Source organism: Rhamphochromis sp. 'chilingali', assembly GCF_963969265.1.
Source record: "Rhamphochromis sp. 'chilingali' genome assembly, chromosome: 14".
Taxonomy (NCBI): domain Eukaryota; kingdom Metazoa; phylum Chordata; class Actinopteri; order Cichliformes; family Cichlidae; genus Rhamphochromis; species Rhamphochromis sp. 'chilingali'.
In genome coordinates this window covers 15,429,009-15,451,242 of record NC_137941.1, presented here as the reverse complement: position 1 = coordinate 15,451,242, position 22,234 = coordinate 15,429,009, and the positions used below count along the sequence as shown (strand labels likewise).

The 22,234-nt window shown below is 41.6% G+C and overlaps 1 protein-coding gene across 2 annotated transcripts in view; it reads right to left on the bottom strand.

Moving 5' to 3' along the window:
• LOC308410333 (plakophilin-4-like) overlaps positions 1–22,234 on the bottom strand; it is a 93,828-nt gene that overhangs the window by 69,444 nt on the left and 2,150 nt on the right. The gene's annotated exons all lie outside the window — the stretch shown is intronic.

Genomic DNA, 22,234 nt, shown 5'->3' with positions numbered 1-22,234 from the left:
ATGATCTCATTATTTCTGTTGACGGAGACAGCGTCAAGGGAGCTTTGCTTGAGGTGGATCCAGATTCACCAGAGAAGACAGTTAAAGGCTTTGATGGCTGTGTCACACCAAAAGCAAGGGGGTCTAATAAACACAGAAGATGCACGACTGAGATACTGCACTGCTGGTGTAATCTACAAGCATGTAGTTTTGCAGGTCCCGAAACATGTGGACGAAATGTGATCCAGAGGTATTCTGGGAGAGCGTCACCAAGGCAGTGTGAGACATTCAATGTTTCTGAGATGTGAAGAATCACATGCCAGCTCTGGTATTACAGATTAATGCTTCACTAACACCAAGTATGTTAAGTATGTAATATATGTAATGTCCTGCATACCACGTTACATACATCCTCTGATCAGTCACCAAGGTACTTTGCTTGTTCACTTGCAGTTTACAACACAGTGCTCCACTACCTCCCACCACATCCCTCAACTGCAGCCTTTGAACCAGGACATTCCATGTTATTCCCAGAAAAGCCAGAAATGGGAAACTAGAAAATTTGAGCTCCTCCTCCCTGACTGCTGCACACATACACTCACACACAGAGGAAAACACTGACAGGACTGACTGAGGGCATATTTTGAAAACTCACAGAAGTTGCCAACCTATTCAGGATGGAAAGAAAACTCTTCTGCTTTTCTTTTAATTAACAGGCTGCAATTAACTATGCAGGACAGATATAACGGTACATGACATGTTTATCACGGTAGGGCTGGGCGATATGACCCAAAATTCATATCTCGATATTTTTTAGCTGGATGGCGATATAAGATATATATCTCGATATATTTTTTTTAAAGCAATAAAGTAAGAACAAAAAGAGAGTTCTTAGTCAAAGCTGTGTCCCAGATGTCACACAGGCACTTTTATTAACATAGAGCAGATGTACATAAAATTTACTCAAAAATAAATTATGAGCATTTATTAAATAATAATGCTCCATAAATAAAAGAAAACAATGTTGTTTTTGTGCATAACAAAAAGCTCACAAATGTGCAGTCAAAATGTAAACTAAAAGACGCTGAGCACAATAACAAAGACAGATTTCACAGCTGCTCTGTTCCCAACTTGTACTGCTTGACTTGACAGCCTGGAGTTTGTAATCCGCTTCGCAACCACGTCTCTTAACAGATGACATTTACGGTCCTTATACACAGTAGGGTAATATTACGTTGAAGCACAGTACGTATCACTCCGCGAGGCTCAGCCGTAATGCTCTGACAATCCATCAAGCGGTGCAGCTCCGTAGCTTACCAAAGTCGTACTAAAACATTTTTTGGCAGATTGCTGAGCGCCGTGTACCACATAAAATCGGTTCGCGGCCATCAAGCACAACCAGAATTCATACATAAGGCGCGCTGTCAACTTTTGAGAAAATGAAAGGGTTTTAGTCCGTGCAGCACCTCTGGGCTGCATGGCGTTAGCGTGGTTAGCTCGTTAGCGTGGTTAGCTAGCTAACACGTTGACGCCGTCCAGCCCCACGCACAGGGCGATGCGCAGTAACTCGTTAACGGAGATTTGCCGTGTCCATCTTGTCGCTTCCTGCAGGTGAAGCGATGGGGGAGGAGGGGGAGTTGTGTTCAGTGAAGGAGAGGCGAGGCCGAGTAACGTTGCGTAAAGACGAAAGTGGACGAAAGAGAGGCAAACTTGCGGCTCCGCAAGTATAATTATAACGTAACATAGACTATATCGATATAAAGGATATGGTCACATCTTATATCTCGTATAAAAATATATCGATATTTTTTTAAAACTCGATATATCGCCCAGCTCTATATCACGGTATATTCTATAAAAACAGGATTTAACATTCAATCTTCCATTAAAAAAAAAACTAAATAAATAAAAAAATGACTTGCCAACAAAAACACTAAAGAGTGAAAATATGACCAAAATCTGTGTATATAATCTCAGTATTTCTCAGCAGGCTAAACTTGTCCAGACTAGAGCAGACTTTAGGAAAGAGAACCAAAGAAAACAACATCCAGGAAGTACAGCAAACCTTGCTGAAGGCACCATAAGAAAGAAGGAAAATTTGTGATGGGTGTAGAAGCCTACCACTGAAATCCCCCATTATATTTGGTCTACAATGATTTCACTGTGCTTATCGTTGACTTTTCAGCAGCTGTGAAATACAAGTGAAGACAGCGAAGCTGCCAACCTACCACAGTCCTTAAAAGCACATGGCTGACTGGTTCTTCAACATTTCTTTGTATTGCCCTCCAAACGAGGGAGGGAGGAAAAACCTCACTGTAAGCCTGGTGGGTTGAAACTTGGGTATTTCAGGCCCTTAAACAGTTCAAAGAACAAGTACAAAGCTGAAAAGTAGGTAAGAAGCCAAGAAGGCAGACCCAATCTGTGCAGATTTCAAGGCTGTCATTAGTTTAATGCGCAAGGACCACACTGCGTAGTTCCTCCAGAATAAAGATGACCTCATTGTGGTCAAGATAAAGAAGCAAGCCAGTGTCTAATTATTACTGTTATAATTGTTTCCTTTGACTAAGCAGAATACAAACAGCCTGCATGACAGCAAGACTAAAGAAAACTGAAAATGAATTTCATCAACTGTCAGACTTATCTACCTATTCAACATGGAATAATAAGCCTCTCTTTTACTAGACATCCTTTTCTAGTCAAAGCTAAATCTCCCTGTAAGCATTATAATCCTCAGTGTCTCCTAGTCTGCCAAGAAAAGTCTTAGTCTGACCCCACCCTGACACACTGGATCACATGATCTGATCTACTGACCTCAGACTTGGCCACTCCTCTCAGCTTCTTACACAACACCTCTTCTGGTGACCGTTTCCCAAACTAAATGTGGTTCATACTGAAAGGACATAAAGGGAAAATGAGTGTGCCACAGGGTTTGAAAACTTATTTCTTCTAATGTGTCAAAACCTAAATGAAGGGTTTTTTTAAAGGGGATAGCAATAAAGAAAGCTGAGGCAGAGCTTCAAGTTCATATACAGCCTTTTTTCCCCCTCCATTCCCCCCCCCAATCAGTTTCATCTACAGTCATGAATTAATCAGTCCTTGGATCACTCGAAAACCACCCGTGTCTAGTAACACCTTCCCCAACAAGCGCTGCGGGAGAAAAACTATTATCTGTCACTAGCAATCGACGTGCAGAAGAAAAAGGGTGACTCTGAGAAGTCAGAGTGAAGAAGGAAACCTTTGTTAGAGTTTTGCATGTTTACCCGTCTCATATTTCTGCTAGGAAGCATTTTGGGTTATAACTGCCTACTTAAGGTTATGACAGACATTTTTCTGAAGATGTGTTTTTTCTTCTACTCACAATATTTGGAATAACTGAGGTGAAAGCCAAGGCTCGTTTGTAGATAAATACACAGTTTTACGGCATTCATGTATCTGCGAGTCTCTCAATAAACAACAAGCAAACTTTGCTCTAATCAAACATAACCACCAAGCAGAAATGTTTTGTGGTTTTGTTTTTGTATTTCTAACCGAATTAAAGAAATAAATCAATCTTCAGGCCCAGTAGTCAGACCCTTTTGTTGTGACACTATAAACTGTGGTGAGTTGAATTGTTTTCTTGCTAGCAATACTTGTTGACGAGACTTCATTTGGAGATCAATGTCTGATTTTCGCCATAACATAGCAAGAACTAGCCAGCCAATCAGAGCACGTTGGGTGTTTTGGGAAGTAGTCCTTAAAAAGCCAGGAACAAAGACCCACCCAAGGGCGAAAAGAGATGCTGAAGAAATGTTTCCTTTGAGAAAAATAATGTGTTATTTGAACATAAATGTCTGTGTCTGTCTGTAGATTGGCACTTTAGGTAAAAAGTAAGCAAGATGATATGTCGCTATATTAAGCATCTTGAGTTGCACACAGACTATGCAGTGAATAAGGCAGTCCGTGTGGATCAGGGACTGTCGACTCTGGCTTTTCCACATTCAGAGACTGCATTACGGGATAGGGATAAACTGGGAAAAAGGCTCCGAGCCACGTTTGTATTTGATGACAAGATATTATCTCTGCCTGCAAGATATGAAGCAGTGGAAGTTGAGCGAACAGTGTGCAGATTCTACTTTATTGTAACTGTCCCTGCTGGGTAGCTAGTTGGCCAGCTGTCAAGCTGTAAAGTCTGATGTCTCGTCAACAAAAACACTGCAAATAAATTAGCAGGATTTTCAGTTTATTGTCCTACTTGTACTAAAACTGTCTGCTGCTATACAATCTGATGAAAAACAAGTTAAAAAAATTAAATGAAATAAGCAGATGTATATCACAGCTCCGGTAATAACCTGTCACGATCCCTGGTTCAAACCTGGCAGGAAGCACACTGCGTATAGGAAGCATATTGAATCTGGGTGAAATCTGTCCCAGAACAAATATGCGTTTCCATCCAGCGGTGAAGGAGGGAGCAGCTGAAAAAAAAGCCAGCACTGCTGTCAAAGTCACAGTGGTGAGGAGTTTATCTTGATGTCATTATACATGCACTCACTGGCCACTTTGTTAAGTACACCTTGCTAGAACTGGGTGGAACCAGTGTTTGCCTTTAGAACGGCTTTAATTCTTTATGGCAGTTGCCAGGAAGCATTGCTCAGAGAATGTGTTTCATATTGACATGATAGCATTACACAGTTGCTGCAGATTTGGCAGCTGAACATCCATGCTGTGAATTTCCCATTCAACCACATCCAAAAGGTGCTCTATTGGTGGCTGTAGAGGCCATTTGAGTACAGTGAACTCATTTTCAACTTCATTAAACCAAATTGAGGTGATACTCGGTGATATTTAGTTGGTAATAAGTGGGCCGAGCTATGCCAAAAAAAATAAAAAAATATCTCCCACACCATTAGACCAAAACAGTAGTACCCTCAAATCAGTCAATCTACCACTACCAACAATGATGACGTAAACTTTAAGTCATTTTCTTCCCCATTTTGATGCTTGGTTTGACATCTTTAACTAGCTCCTGCCATGTAATTGGCTACTTAGATTTCTACATTAACTAGCAACTGAACAGATGCACCCAAAAAAGTGGCAAATGAGCACGCACTGCTGTATTCAAATTAGTTTTCCCTGCAAAAGTATAATAAAAGCAACTGTTTTCCTTTAGACTATTTTTTTCTGAAATCCTCTTATTGTTTCTTATTTAAAGTTCCTTTTCAGCCCCTTTTACTTGCAAAGTTGATAAATTGCCATCACCTGAACACACGCGGTGTTCCTGTAATTGGTCCTGTACGTCAAACCCATTAGAACCATTATCTGTTGACTTTCAGGGAAGCAAATTTCTCTCCAGGGGGCTGAGTGACACCACATCACCGACATTCAGCACAGAAATGGAGACGAGCTGAGAAATGATAGTACATTAGCCTGAATTTCAATTGCAGGGAATCTCAAAGAAGCAGCAGTTGATTGCCTTGACTTGCTGAGCTAAAAGCAGCTGGGAAAAATCAATGGCACAAACACAGGCGAGAGCTACTTAAAGACCAGTTTTCAGGCTGAATTTTTCACTAAATGTATACTTAATATTTGTTGGAAATTACAGTTTGATAGTTAATGCACAACTTTAAATGTATTATGACACATGAAGACAAAAAGTCACATGAAGAACTTTGCCTTTTGAGCAGCACCCTATAAAAGACTTTTTACAGAACGTAGTAGTGAGTCTGAGTGGTTGTGATGCAGTGACTTGGACTGTCTCACAAGTTTTATCTTGCATTTCACTTTTCTCCGTCATGGCGAATTATTGTGTTTGTGGAGGTTGCACAAACTCCAGCCTGTCAGGACATAAAATCTGTGGTTTTTCCTAACAGGAAAACAAATGGAGCTAGATTTATGCTTGGATGCCATTCATGCTGCTGGTCAGATTCCCCCCACCCCCAGATCTGTAATGGAAACATGGGTGCAATAAGTCTGACGCAGATCCCAAAATCACAATACAAATGCCTCAAAATAATTAATTAATTTGTTCATGATCCAATTAGCCTCACTGAATTTGTGAATCTTTTTTGAAGTAATCAGGCCTGTTGCAAATCATCCCCCAATATTCCTGTTATTAGACAGAAAGCTTGTTTTCTAAAATACAATGAAGAGTCAGATGTGTAATTTTCAAACCAACGCGGTGTATGTCTGATTGCTGGTTGTCTCAGTGCAGCATAATCACACATGCATTATACAGTTTACCAAGGTTAAACAAACAAAAACCATGTTATGAGCATATCCAAGTTGCATTGATTACCGTATGTTGAGAGGACAATCTGACGAGTGAAATCATTTGATGTATTTCAAGTTATATTTTTAAGTAAGAAAAATAAATAAATAACCGTTTGCTGTCAGGGCCATGCGACGCATGAATGCTTCCAGCTTATCTAGACTGACTTTTATTGTGAGGAGAAATTCAGTCCCATCACTAATCATTAATAATCTCAGCAGGTACAACAACATCCCCAAAGACCCACAATACTAAATTGCTTCTTTTTTAACAGTGTATTGACTTTCCTGATGCACAAAACACCATCAAATTATGTCCAGCAGACGCTACAAAGACAGAGAGAGGTTCAAAAACACTTTTGAGGAAAGTTAAAAAAAAAAAAAAAACTCTCATTCACAACAGCAGCATTTCATTTTTAGGTATGGCCCTGAAACTGAAGCCATTTCTAGACCTCTTAACTGAGCAAACTATTAGACTCAACAGATGGTTACGAAACACTGGCGGACATCCTCACAAAGTATTTGCTATGAGCAGATGTGGGAATTTAGAAATACAAATGTGTAAATGGTCTGAATCAAACTGTATGAACCTTGACTGACCCCAACGTCAGACAGAATATGCATCTAAGCATCAATACATGGATTTGCTAGTAATGTGCTCACAAGAAAATAGCATTTTGAAGAAAATAATGAAAACTTCTTGTGAGCCCCACATAGTGGACGTGCCAGGATCAAAACAAGAAAAAAAGTTATTATTAGACAACCAGATGTTTGACTTTCTGCTGCTTTCAACAGCTGAAAAATACTTTGCTCATATTGACACACCCAACAGGAATGTCTCCTTTCCAAAGCAGAATCAGTCACTCTTGCGCACACACAATCACTCTGTCAATAATTACCTTGAATAAGCTCAAAAGAAAGATGTAGTTTCCTTTGAGTGAGACACATACCTGTCCTTCTGTTGATACAGGATTAAAAACGTTAGACGTACAAGGCTGTGGTGAATAGAGACGAAAGCCTGAGAGCATCTCCTTCACTTTTCAACAAAGAGTGTGGGAAGGAAATCACTCAGAAGCTGCACCCATGCCCACTTCACACGTTGGACCTCACCCCGAGAAATGTTGCAATAACCTGAGGTCTAGGTATATGAGCATGTGTGGCCACAGGGCAGGGCTTGTGAATGAATAAAGGTAGGGAACACAGTCATTGCAGCACAGTGGGGGGCGTGAAAGAAACGTGGGTAAGTCCTGAGCTGCACTTTACCATCCAAGACACGTTTACTTAAAAAGCGCATTGAAGAGATGACTGCATCACCAAATAATCTGTGTTTGCTCCGTGCAGCGATAAAAACGCAAGAGTAACTTTCTGCAAACAAAAATCCTACAGATCATTCACCCTCAAAATCATTTCCTCTCAATACCTTAACTAACAGGGAGCTGAGAGGCGCAACTGAAGTCTCATCAGCTGTTTCCAACATGTCACCACCAATAATATGTTGTGACATGCGGGGACATAAATTATGATGATTGCATGCTAATCCCTTAAATAGAATCGGGGTCTGTGCGAGACAGACATGCTTCATTCTGTCACACGTCGTTAGACAAATACATTTAACACCCTAAAGCCTTTCTGCGTACAATTACAACAGAAACACAACAACTTCAGCAGAAATGCTTTCCAAGAGGGAATTATAACAATGTTGTGTAGATCATCTAAACAGTCAATATATATAAAAAAAAAAACTTAAAAAAAACTAATTCCTTTTGTAACGTATGCTATACCGGACAAATGTATCTTGGGATTTAAACATGGCATCGGATGTTCATTATTTAACCTAATTTCTCAGCCGAGTTCAAATGTGTTTAATCATTGTGACTTTTATCAACCCTATGCACTCGATTTGCCGTGTCAAGCATTTTTCCCACGGCTGACTGGAATAACTATCAATTCAAATTATCCTGTTTAGATTTTATGTCATGAAATACCAGGACCATCCGAAAGGGCGTGAACTGAAAAGGAAAAATCAGCATTACTGTTATTGGCAGTGTTCTGGCTCCCACAATGAAATGTGTCACGCAAATAACTAAGCTCACTCAGCATTTAATGGTTGTTTTCCGCTGTAAGAGTTTGTAGGCCATTTCAGAACAGCTTGTTGCCTGCATGCCTTTTTAAGATAATATGAACCATCCCGCTGTTAGACCTCGTTTAGGGTCACTTTCAGGGGAGGGGAAAAAAAAACTACTTACTAAGGGGTCATCTTTCCAAGATGCCCTGAAAGAACTGCTCAATGGAACTTGTGGCCAATTGGTTAAACATTGAATGAACAAGAAGAAAACAAATAAACTTGTAACTGGAATGAATTGTAAATTCAACCCTCCCATTCTCCTCTGCGTGTCCTTACCAGGCTTGCGGGGAGCTGGAGTCTATCCCAACTATCATGAGGCAAGAGAATCTTTGCTTTTTCCACTGCTGTCGGAAAAAGGATATTTGTGTTTACTGTACCTTGCACTTGCTGCTCTGAGCTCCCACGGTGGAAAGGTGATCATTATGCTGATATTAACTTTACCAGGCATGTCTGAGAGCAAGAGTGCATGTCAGCGATCTCAGTTAAGTAAAAAGGAAGCTACTTCAACTATTTCCAAGTAATTTAAAGTAAATGTACAAGAAAGCTTTCTGAGAACACCACTGAGAACAACCAAACGAAAGAGATACTAGCAACTGGTGATGCAATCTAAAAGTAAACAAATGTCTCAACCGAGCATTCTTAGCTCCGCTTGCTAGCTGCACTCCATGTGGCAGGAAGAACAAATTGAAAAATGCAGCTGGCAAAAAAGTTACAAGGTCAATTTACTTTAGTTACTGTGAAACTAAGTGTTAAGCAGTCATGTTATACTTTTATTTAAAATTTCCAGAGGAAAAAGTACCCCAAGCACAAGAGTACTTAGGCCACTTTTGTGCCTACACTTGACTTATGATGTCTCATTACACATAATGGCGTGTCGCTATTATTGCAGTATAATGCTGCTGCTGCTGCTGCTACTGCTGGCACTTTGATTCACACTTCGAATAAGGAAGTGTTTCATCAATGACAGTAGCTCATTTGAAAAGAGGGATGGAAAATGCCTTTCATTTAATGACACTTATAAATACTGCCATCTGCAAGCATTGATAACACCACTTTCAGTATTTTTTTCCTATATTTTTAGAACTATAATAATTAAGAGATTTTGTTGAAATAACATGGTAAAGTTTTGAGACCATCATCATCCACTCATAATAAGTCCAAGTTTCATGAATCCTAATGGTGGAATTATCTGCTTTCACCCTTGTGTCTCAGGCTGAGATCAAAGCAGCAACCTTTCACTTGCTACTACACTATGGACCCACAGTTTAAAGATAACTTATTTCCAAAAACATTATCAAGAACTCTGATGTGCCAAAAAAAACAAAAAAAAACAAAACATAAGCCGTAATAACTGCAAGTCCTGTGATTGCACACAAAAGTATTAACAGACATCACCAATTACCAATATCTGCTAGAGTTTAAGAATTATAGTGAGTGAATGAACAATGGACATCCAACATGATTCTTCGGGCAATTTAGAAATGTCGTCCTTTAAAAGATAACTGTACTGACCTTAATTAAGAATGATTAAAGGAGCTAGGAAATGTATCTGTGACAGTGACCAGAGCCATTTTCTAGTTATCATAATAGCTCTTCTGCTTTGGGATGTAAAAGATAATCCTTTTATATTGACACAAACTACTTCCCTTTTCGTTTTAATAGACAATCTCTAGGCTCCAAAGATATTCTGGTCTTCTGGCTTTAAACATTGCTTAAAATAATTGTTCAGTGAACACAGTCAGCTTCAATAATTATAAAATACTCACACCGAAAGACTGAATTTAGTGAGACTGACTTCTGAACTCTGGTAAAAACAACAACAGCAAAAACTCCAACTGTTGTTTGCTGGGAAGTATGAACTTAAAGAGGGATGTGCATAGATACATTAAAGATGTGCAGTGTATTTTCTGATAACTGATTTGCATCAGCACTGCCTACTCAATGCCTTGCGCTTCAGAGTTGACAGGCAGGGGTCATGAAACAATGTGCTGCTGTCCATTCAAATTTCAGTCTTGCCACTATTAATTGCACAAATATACATACAAAACATAAAGAAATGAAGCAACTGCTTTCAAAATGAAACAGTTCAGTTAATGTTATTGAAAAAGTAAAAAGAATGTTTAAGCACAAAGACCCACTATTACATGGTACTTCCTTTTTTTCCTATTGTGATCAATTAAAAATGTACACCATAACAAGATAGCCAGTGAAAGGTATCCGAAAGTTATATAAACTCCAAGATTAGCCCAGCACGTACCGGTACCTTTAGTCTGCACTTTTTTCAAACAGAGATCAAGAGACAGAATAGAGATAGCATACAATAAGTATTACAAGTATACATTTTGCCATATTTCTATGCAAGCTAGAAACAGTCAAGTAGCAACAATTCGTTTAAGCAGTTAAGGGGTTCTACAATAACCTGCATGCCAATCTGGTATTTACCACAAGCTGTGAATTACAGCTTGAAAATTGTCTCTTGACAGATTGATTTGTTCTGCACATGAGTACTTTTTTTAAACTAAAATGTTTACGTTCTGAGGTGACAGGTTACTGTACAGAAATCAGATCAGGCAGAGAGAAAAAAAAAAGTCAGCACCAACTTAGGTTGAATATTTCAGTGACTACTGCCAATAACTGCTGGAGGGAAGGTGGGTGAAAATAGTGCCCAACAACCTGTTTTATTGTGTCACGAAGAAGCTATTCTGACAGGATTTTTGATCTCCATTCACATTTAATTGAAGGAAAAGAATAATACCTTTCAAATTAAATGCACTCTGATAGCAAAACAAGGTTCGAATAAATAAATAACTGAAATAATTGAAGCTAGCAAATCATCAGCCTAGTCCATCACAGATCTGCATCGGTTTACATGTTGCACAGAAACTGACAAGATAATGCAGGAAAAGATACTTTGGATGTTTTGTAAAAGTTGTCATCACATGATTTCCCTGGTAGAGCGGCTCCAGCTTGATTGTCTACAATGCTTTCTCCACTGCCTGCAGCACATGCAGCACACGCCACATCACAGCTGAGCAGATGGTGCTGCAGAGTCAAGTGGTGTCTTCACAGTGATTTGCTAACATGTTTGTGAAACACATTGCTGGAAGGCTACTCATCAATGACCCCATCATTTTTCATGCGTATACTACAGTGAGAAACCCCAACAAACAAAATGTAGGCGAGAGAGTATATATTTGTGAGACAATACTGAGAGTGGGTCTGAAGTTTTGTAATATCTAAAGTGATCACAGGGTATCGATGAAAAGTAAATATAGATATATTTTAATGCAATTTTCCTTAGTGCAATAAAAGGAAACTAAACTTTAATGTTACAGTCTTCTTACACTGTTCTAATGCCTTTTTCTACTGTAAGGACATTCAAAATTTAACTATCATTTCAGATACTGCTCTGATTAGCAGTCATCTTTAAATTTAGGGGGATTTTTGGAGTCTTTTACTCACTACCACAGACAGTATGGAAGATGGACATTGTGTCGTGGGCTGGAAAGTGACAGGAATTTATAGTTCTTTTTCTAATTTCGCTTAGTGTTTAACTACAGGAATCGCCTTGGCTTGACCAACTACGGAAGCTCCAGTGACACCACGTCTGTCCATGACTGACCTTGTCACGCTGTGCTCAGGGCTCCGCCTTCTTATTCTAACATGCTGAACTGGCTTTCGCTGCTACTAGCTTGGATTTGACGGCAGCTAGTGATAGTTATGAATGTTATGAATGTTAACCATGGCTATGGCTCTTATCTCCACCAAAGGGCCAGAATCAAAGGCTAAAGAGGTTGTATCCCGCCGATTCCCCGCATCATGTAGTGCCACCATCTCGGGCAGGGACCCTCATCTGATATTTATCATTTGTATGGGAAAGGAGGTTGAGAGTAACAGTGAAGAACAGTCAGGACCACTGCCTGCGAGCTGCTACTGCAACGAGTGATATCCAGGAAGAGTCTTTGCTCATGCCCCCCATCATTTGAGGGCCTCCTTGATCAAAACATGAGCGAGTCCGGTGTCGATGGCATGGAGTTGATGCTCCAACCTCCTCAAACTAGAGGACATGGAGGACTTCACCTTCTACGCCCAGGAGTCAATAATCTCATCCTTCGTCCTCCAGGGGAGCAGGCCAAGGTTGTGGGCGTGTAATGGGCTGCACTCAGGTAAGAGAGCCTTATGGTTAAACCTGTCAGGCTTGAGTGATGCTGAAGTCATGGAAGTGATGCTTCAAGATGGCGCCGAGTATGGCAGCCTCGTCGCGAGCTCCCCCAAGCAACGGCTTTCTTCTGTGTTTAATTTTACTTTTCCTTTATTTTTTCACGAGCAGCACTTGTCTCCTTGTGTACGACCGACAAACCTTACTGGACATAAAAGACGGTCTTTCTTATAACTTTCCGGAGTTCAAGTTTTGCAACACGGACGCTCCGTTTGCAGACCCCCCATTCATCTCACCTGAGACGCCTTTGTTCTCTGGCCCTGGAGGCCGCAAACGCCGACGCAGAGGGAGAAGATCTGGCGTTCTGGTTCGACTGAGACGGCGCACTTACAGACCACCGTTACCCAGTTTATTACTGGCTAATATGCAGTCTCTGGAGAACAAGCTGTGCGAGCTTCGGGCACGGATTTCATTCCAGCGAGAGATGCGGGACTGCTGCGTGATCTGCCTCACAGAAACCTGGCTATCGGACAAAGTACCGGACTCCGCAATACAACTGCCGGGGTTCTCTGTGCACCGCGCGGACAGGTCACAGGATCTTACTGGGAAAAGCAGAGGCGGTGGTGTGTGTTTCATGATCAACAACAGCTGGTGTGATTATGCGAACGTGCACCCGGTCAAATCCTTCTGCTCACCGGACCTGGAGTACCTGATGATTAAGTGCCGGCCATTCTGGCTACCGAGGGAATTTACAGCAGTGATTATTACGGCTGTTTACATTCCCCCACAAGCCGACACTGACCGTGCACTCAGGGAACTGTACAGCGCGATCAGCAGCGAGGAAACCGCACACCCAGAGGCAGCGTTTATCACAGCCGGAGACTTTAATAAGGGAAACCTGAAGAAAGTCTCACCAAAACTCCATCAACACATCCTTTTCAACACACGTGGAAACCGGCAACTCGACCACTGTTACACCTCTTTCCGGGATGCGTACAAAGCCCTCCCCCGCGCCCCATTCGGCCAATCAGATCACTGCTCCATCCTGCTCCTGCCCGCCTACAGGCAGAAGCTGAAACAGGAAGCTCCAACCTGGAGGGCGGTGCACTGTTGGACGGACCAATCGGAGTCTGCGCTGCGGGACTGTTTTGATCACGCGGACTGGGAAATGTTTCACGTGGCCGCCAGAGACATTGATGAATACACAGACTCAGTCTGTGGATTTATCAGGAAATGCGTGGAAGATGTCGTCCCATCCAGAACAGTCAAATCCTTCCCAAATCAAAAACCCTGGATTAACGGAGATGTTCGCGCGGCACGGAACACCGCCTTTGCCTCCGCGAACACATCGGACTACAAACACGCACATTACCAACTCCGGAAGATGATCAAAGCAGCCAAATGTGAGTACAGGGACAGGGTGGAACAACAGTTTGACAACCCTCGGAGTATGTGGCAGGGACTAAACACGATCACAGACTTTAGAGGGAAAACCAGCACACCGCAGACCACGGCCTCTCTGTGTGAGGATCTAAATGTATTCTACGCTAGATTCGACACAGCGAACACCATGAGACCGGACAGTGTGCGCACCGCGGATGACGTCAGTGCGCACACTGTGTCTGAGGAGGATGTGCGGAAGTGCTTCAGGAAGGTGAACGCACGCAAAGCTACTGGTCCGGACGGGATTCCCGGCCGCGTCCTCAGGTCATGCGCGGCTCAGCTGGCTGGAGTGTTCACGCACATCTTCAACCTTTCCCTCTCTCTGTCTGTAGTCCCAGCCTGCTTCAAAATGGCCACCATCGTCCCTGTACCCAAATCCTCCACCATCTCCTCATTGAACGACTGGCGACCTGTAGCCCTGACCCCCATCGTAAGCAAATGCTTCGAGAAGCTGGTCAGGGACTTCATCTGCTCTGCACTACCCGACTCACTGGACCCTCTACAGTTTGCATACCGCCACAACAGGTCCACTGATGATGCCATAGCCCTGACACTACACACTGCCCTGTCACACCTGGAGAAGAGAGACACGTATGTGAGGATGCTGTTTGTAGATTACAGCTCAGCATTCAATACCATCGTTCCCTCGAAGCTGGACAGGAAACTGCAGGATCTAGGACTGAGCAGCTCCCTCTGCAGCTGGATCCTTAGCTTCCTGTCTGACAGACGCCAGGTGGTCAGACTGGGCAGCATCACCTCATCCCCCATCACACTGAACACTGGTGCTCCACAGGGGTGTGTACTGAGCCCTCTCCTGTACTCACTCTACACCTACGACTGCACAGCCACTAACAGCTCCAACATCATTGTGAAGTTTGCGGACGACACTACAGTGGTGGGTCTTATCACCAACGGTGATGAGACGGCTTACAGGGAGGAGGTCAGCGCCCTGACCCACTGGTGTCAAGACAACCATCTCACCCTCAACGTCGCAAAGACAAAGGAGTTGATAGTGGACTTCCGGAGGTGCAGAGAAGTACACACCCCCATCACCATCAACGGCGCTGCTGTGGAGAGAGTGAGCAGCTTCCGGTTCCTTGGCGTACACCTGGCTGAGGATCTTACGTGGTCAGTACACACAAACAAAACAGTGAAGAAGGCGCAGCAGCGCCTCTTCTTTCTCAGGAGACTGAAAAGATTCGGCATGAGCCCCCGCATCCTCAGGACCTTCTATCGCTGTGCCATTGAGAGCATCCTCACTGGATGCATCACCACCTGGTATGGCAACAGCACCGCCTACAACTGCAAAGCTCTCCAGCGAGTAGTGCGGTGCTCTGAACGGATAATTGGAGGTGAGCTTCCCTCCCTCCAAGACATCTACAGGAAGCGGTGCCTGAGGAAAGCGGGGAGGATCATCAAGGACTCCAGTCACCCCAGCCATAAACTGTTCAGACTGCTTCCATCAGGAAGGAGGTTCTGCAGCATCCGGTCCCGTACCAGCAGACTGAGAGACAGCTTTTTCCATCAGGCCATCAGACTGCTGAACACGTCATAGACACCTCAGCTTCACTACTGGAACTTCAACATTATGCACTCCACACTGTATATAAATGCCACTTGTTTTGCACATATTCAACTCTGTATATTTTATATATTTTATTATTATTATTATTTTATTTTTTACTATTTAATTTGTAAAAATGTGTATACACACACACACACACACACACACACACACACACACACACACAGGAAAATATTTAGTATACACATCCAGAAATGCATACACTATTATATATTGTACATATATTTATTAGTTTCAGGTTGGCCATTCTTGTATTTTGCTCGTTTGTGTTGTTGTGTTTGCACATCTCTGTTGCTTGTGGGGCTCGCACACAAGAATTTCACTCGCATGTGCTGTGCCAGTGTGCCTGCACATGTGATGTGACAATAAAAAGTGATTTGATTTGATTTGATTTGGAAGCAGCCTATGACCCAACCAAAGGTCTCTTTGGCTTTTAAGCATTTTTATAAGTTGGATGTTGCACAGTCATCTCTGGGTCAGGCAGTGCTGGAATCTAATGCATCAGGGTCCAACCTTAGATCTTGAGCAGTGCTGGAGCTTAGCTGGATTGGGCTGCATCTCCCCGCAGTGAAAACACCAAGCGAAGTTACCAAAAAACAAACAAACAAAAAAAGGGGGTTACTTAACATAACCTCTGGCTCCTTGAAAACAGAGTGATTTGTTTCACCAACACTTCCCTCCTTGCTTGGGCACAAAGAAATCTGCTTACAATGAGTAACAAAGGGCTGGTCGGCCATGTTTTAATAAGGAGGCGGATCTCTGAGCATGGCTCGACAAGGTCTGTTATGGACAGACGTGGTGTCATTGGAGCTTCCGTAGTTGATCACAACAACGCGATTCCCATAGTGAAACATCTCACTCTGTTTTTCCAAGAACCAAGGATTACGTTGGGCAACCCAATGTTGCGTTAAATCATCACTGTAGGTACATAAACATCATGTTAACACCAATTAATCAACGTAGTTTCCTCCTTCACATTTCCTGATACCATTTTTAATAATAATGGATTGGATTTATACAGCGCTTTTCTAGGCACCCAAAGCGCTTTACAATACCACTATTCATTCACTCTCACATTCATACACTGGTGGAGGCAAGCTACAGTTGTAGCCACAGCTGCCCTGGGGCAGACTGACAGAAGCGAGGCTGCCATATTGCGCCATCGGCCCCTCTGGCCAACACCAGTAAGCAAGTAGGGTAAAGTGTCTTGCCCAGGGACACAACGACCAGGACAGAGAGCCCAGGGATCGAACCGGCAACCTTCCGGTTACAGATGCGATTCCCAACCCCCTGAGCCACAGTCGCCCCAATTTTTCATTTTTCAAATTGTTTAAAAAAAAAAAAATAAAAAAAAAGATTGACACAAAGAGCGAAACCCTTAATAGCAGCTAGTGTTTTGGCAATAAAACTGCAACGCAGCCATACCACACACAAGCATAAATCCTGGCAACAGCACTGGGTACTTGCATAGGCCTGTATATAGAGTCATCCCAGAAGTATGAATTAAGCTTAAACTCAATGCAAAGGTCTCATAAACCTGCACTGTTTTTAACATCACCAGGGGGCGGTACCTGTGGTTGCAAAAAGACTTCTGGTCCTGTGCAAGTCTATATGAAAACTTTCGTGCTCAGTTTAGAGCCTCAGTCACTCATTTTGAGTCATACTGAATAAAAAAAAAAAAAATCATTTCATTTCGTGAAGTATGTTCATACTAGGTTTCGAAAGGGAGGATTATCCATAATAATTATATCTCAATCACACAGCCAGGGCACCAATATGCAAAGCACTACAGCTCAAGACAGAATTACCTTGCTTAAATAAATGTCAGTTCATCCAACCACCACCAGATAACATTTTAAATCAATGATTGAGTTCTGATGCATGTCCATATTTTAATGTCTAACCATGGGACATTTTAAAAATTCACTGCCTTAAATGGGCAATTTTGGAACTTAAAGAGATCTAAACAACAAGCCATGTCTCATCCCAGTGGTAACATAAGATGCTCCCCTTCTTGTGGCATGCAGTTTTCTTCCCATCATTTTGGGGCTTTTGTCGGAAACAACAGGAAATCTCAAATTATCTCTGAACACCTGGGAATGACTTCTATCCAAAACTTAAAGGGCTTGGCATTGTTCAGGGTTACTGGTGCAAGCAACGGAAAGTGCACTTCAGGTGCCAAAAAAAACTGTTCTTGCTGAGACGAGAATGAAACCTTTAACGGGTTGACTGCATTTGTAAGCTGGTAGCATAGATGTGACAGTTTCTCTAGTACAGCATGAGCAATTTGCAGATATTAACCAGAAACTTTTGTGTTTGTTTTCTTTGAAGCTAAGAAATTCTAGAGCAACTCTCTTCTCCTTGGCGCACATAATCTGAGTAAGCTGTGTGCTAGGAAAAGAAGAAATCTTTAGAGCCGTGTGTAGTTCATTTAAGTTAAATCAGAGGGTGCACCCTTGGCTTAAGACGTCAGGTATGCCCACTTTGATGTTGTCACTATATCAGGTTGCTCTGACAGAAAAAAAGAAAGAAAAGATACAATATGGGCTTTGATATCATATAGCCAACATCTGCCTTTCAACTCCGTGACCAAACACAAAATTGGGAACTATAAAATGCCATTTTAAATGTCATGTGCTGCCTTGAACTGTATTTATTTGTTTATTTCGAGTGTCAACAACTCCCCTTTTCAGAGGTAATTTGACTTTGTTGCAGTCTTCTAAATGCCTTGACATTTAGGAAGTGAATCTTTTTATGGAAACAGGTGAGGCAGACAAATCCTGCAGATAGTTTACTTTTCAGTTGTACCCTGTGAGCATGCATAACCCTTGTGGTCACTAAAGTGACATTGGGGAGCGACCTTCACCTTTTGACTAAATACAGTCACCAGGAGCACTCACATACCACTTTGGGATGACATCTGATGCCACAAACAAGCAATTTTAGCTTAAAGAGGAGTAACCAAGAGGTACATAGCCAAAATTTATGTTTGTAACTTAAATACTGTCATGTCTTTAAAATATGATTTTAAAAGTTTGAGAAATTATGTAAACAATTAAGTTACAAACTGAAAATGTCACACCATTACAGTTTCCACTTATAGGTAGGGTCTGCTGGTTCAATTTCAATACTCGTCCAGTACTGTAAACCTTTAAATAAGAGCTTAGACTACATAGCATGTTGAATTATTAAAAGCCGTACGGCAACTGGCTCAAAAGCCAGCGTCTTTCTGGCATTTGAAATTTTTTTTACGACTACACAAAGGTTTTTGTTTTTTTTTTTTGGGGGGGGGGGGGGGGGGGGTGCCTGCTTGTTATGTTAAGCACCCCACTGAGATGGACTTTCATATTACTCCTCCTTTCATGATTTGCGAAGTGATAGCTTTTGCCTGGGGTGATAATGTGAGTAGCACTCTGAAATATTCAACAAGGTATTATGTGCCTGGTTGAGGTAATTCTGCAGCCAGATAGGCTTAAAGAGATTGGATTGTTCAAGCAATGAGCTTGGAGAAAGATTCCAGTAGTAAGGCCGCATGTGGAGCAAGCGACAGTGAGGGGAAAAGCTCTGCCTCTCCGCTTAACTGTCCACATACACACTAATGTGGGGCCGCCTTTCCAGACTCAGCATGTCGGGCCAATGGAGGGCTGTTTTACTGGACCGAAGTCTATTGTGAACCTAATCTCTAGAAGCGCTGACAAGCTTTGTGTTCTGTATTATCTTTAGCTGTCCGGGATCCAACCAAAGCATGAAATCTGGCGCTCTTTCCAGCTACATATCCAGTTAGATCAACAATCAGCTAGCAGCCGCGCATGTCAAGGCTTATCCACGCATGCCAAAACAAAACTGAATGAACCACATACATAAATTATAGCTCTCTAATTATTATTATTTTGTGCACAATATGAGTAAAAACTGACAGGACACCTTGAAATACTTTTCCATATCAACACTGTTATCTTCACATATTTTTGGAGAATAGGAATGCATATTTTTTCATATTGAGTGATAAAAAAAAGGAACAGCTACAACACTCCACACTGGAAAATCCCTTTTTTCCTACATGTGGTTTGTTCTCAAAGAAGAAAGTAGGGAGTAGAGATCTACTGCCTCTGGAGAAAACCACGTAGATGTGGGATAGAAAGTTGCTGGGTTAATTTGATGGGAAAAAAAATAAATTATGTGTCAAAGGATGCATAAAAGCCATTCTTTGGTTGATTGCCACTGCCACAATGAACTATTATTATCATCCCACACTGGCACAGTAGCTGAGGAAACTTCACAAGCAAAGAGGAAAAAAAAAATCAAAATCTGAACATCAATCACACTTTTGAAGACTCTACATCTAGTGAAAGTGTTTTAAACGTAACGTAAACACTAACAGTCAATCATAACTTTGACTTTGTAAACTAAAAATCATCAAATGTTATGAATACACCAATATTATACTAAATGTTAGTAAGGGAGTAAATACGACAAAAAATGCACACCGCTATTCAGTAAAAACTTTTCCTAAAGAGTGCTTGACTGAATTATACATAACGGATGCTGACCTTCTCTTGACTGGCTATGTGAAGACGTTCATACTTCAGCACTTTATTTGAATACAGGCATGCAGACATAAGGAAAAATAACCATTTTGGTTCCACATGGGCTACAAGGCAGCGAATGGAAACATTTTCCCCGTCTTAAAATGGAGTGTGATTGTGTGTGTGTGGGGCTGCTTTTTGATCGTAGTAGAAAAAAAGCAAATCTGACATGCAACATAGGGGTTAAGGATTACGCCTTGATGTTGGGCCAGAAATAAGGGGTGAAAAAAATACAAGGAGTAGAGGCTCGCCAAAGGGCACTAAACTATTCAGCTGTTGTCAGGATCCATTAAAAAAAAGTCACCATGAAGACTGGCTCAAACAATGACACCAACACACAAACGATCCTTTGCGAGCCTGGCTGTGCTTCGTCTACTTCAGAGTCTGGTTTTTCCTAATGAAAAACAACCACGGAACAGATAGTTATGAAAATGCATTATAAATCCGCACTGCAAATAGTGATAAACAGTGGGAAGCATAACAAATGAAAATGACACCTAACTCGCTGTAGGTTGGATCGGCTAAAACCTCTCTCTCTGTGCCTGAAGCAGTGTCACTGCTTAGAGCAAAGAAAAAAAAAACCTGCAACAAATAAACAAACAGAAGGAGACTGACTCTACAAACCAAAATCGTACTGTTGTTTCAAATCTACAGTAAACCTCCTTCAATGGTTGTCAGCTGTGTGGCAGTGTGTGACTAGTGCAGTAATGTGAACCACGAGGGGAGTAACCTAGAGAGCCCTCCTTTATGTGTGTGTGTTTGTCTTTGAGAGTGAAAGTGTGTGTTATTAGTTGCCATATGCATTTCCACTGTTGAAATAAACTTGCACTATTGTCACATTGGTGATGCATGCAGATAACCTTTCTAAGCAGTGTGGCAAAAAACAAGAGACTTGAAGCATGGCTCCTAGCATCTTTGTATGAGACTTGACCTTTAGTGGATATCCATCATAACAAAATGAATGACTGCTTCTGCAGTCTTTTATCTTTCCCTGCGTTGGTTTTACCAAGACTTAAACAGACACAAGGGAACTACAATAACAACAACAAAAAAAACAAAACAAAAAAACTACTCCCCTTGGAATGATTTTCAACAAACTTGGATTTTAGGGGCATTTAGTTCAAGTTATTAAGTATGCCAAGGACTGCGCGAAGGCCGTTATGTTGCTTGAGATAATCTTTACTCTTGGGAATTTCAACACAAATGTGAATGAAATGCACATGGTTGTAGGTTCCCTTTCCCCCTTAACTGCTTATCCAATTCAGGGTCATAGGGAGGCTGGAGCCTATCCCAGCTGTCATAGTGCTAAAGGCAAGATAGACGCAACATGGTGACTTTTAAAGAAGAGCCAGTAAGAACCCAATGACAATGGACAAGTAATCAGCAAAGATATGTGATATTTTATCAATACAAGAACACCAAATATCAGTATTTTACTAAATAAATTATAGTACTCTGGGAATACCATGAACAAGAGCACTCATCTCACGCACCACTAATGTTAATGTTAGCCGAGGAAACTTAGCTCAACTGTAAATCCAACACTGGACACACTCTGCTTTGGTGATTTATCATATTTAATTGTTGTATCAGAAACAGACTGCATTTATGTGAGAACTAGGCTCCATTCAATCACAGATGGCAACATTTATGGCAGATAAAGTGACAGTATTGTTTATGCTTTACAGTTTCATTTTGCACCATAATAACTTAAGTGAGATAACTTTATCTTACTGGATAAAACAGATGCAGATGCTGACAAAGCTTAATTTTAAGGACATAATTTGCAGTTGGAAAAAATGACCTTGTATCATGAGTGAAGTATTGTGATAATATCATATCATGGGGAGCCAGGTGAGTCCCACCTCTACTAATTCAGCACACTATTGCAGGGAGTTTCCTTGCAGGATCCAACGCATTGTTTAAAAAAAAGTCGATTACTGTGGGAAGGAATCTAACAGTTTAGACGAACAAAGGCATTATCTAAGGTAACTGTCAATTTTAGTGCATTTAGCTTGACTTGTGAGTGACTGGCTATTAGTAAAGATAATCATGTCAACATTTAGCTAACCCTACATTTTGCTTCTGAATTGATGTCCCCAGGCAAAACATTC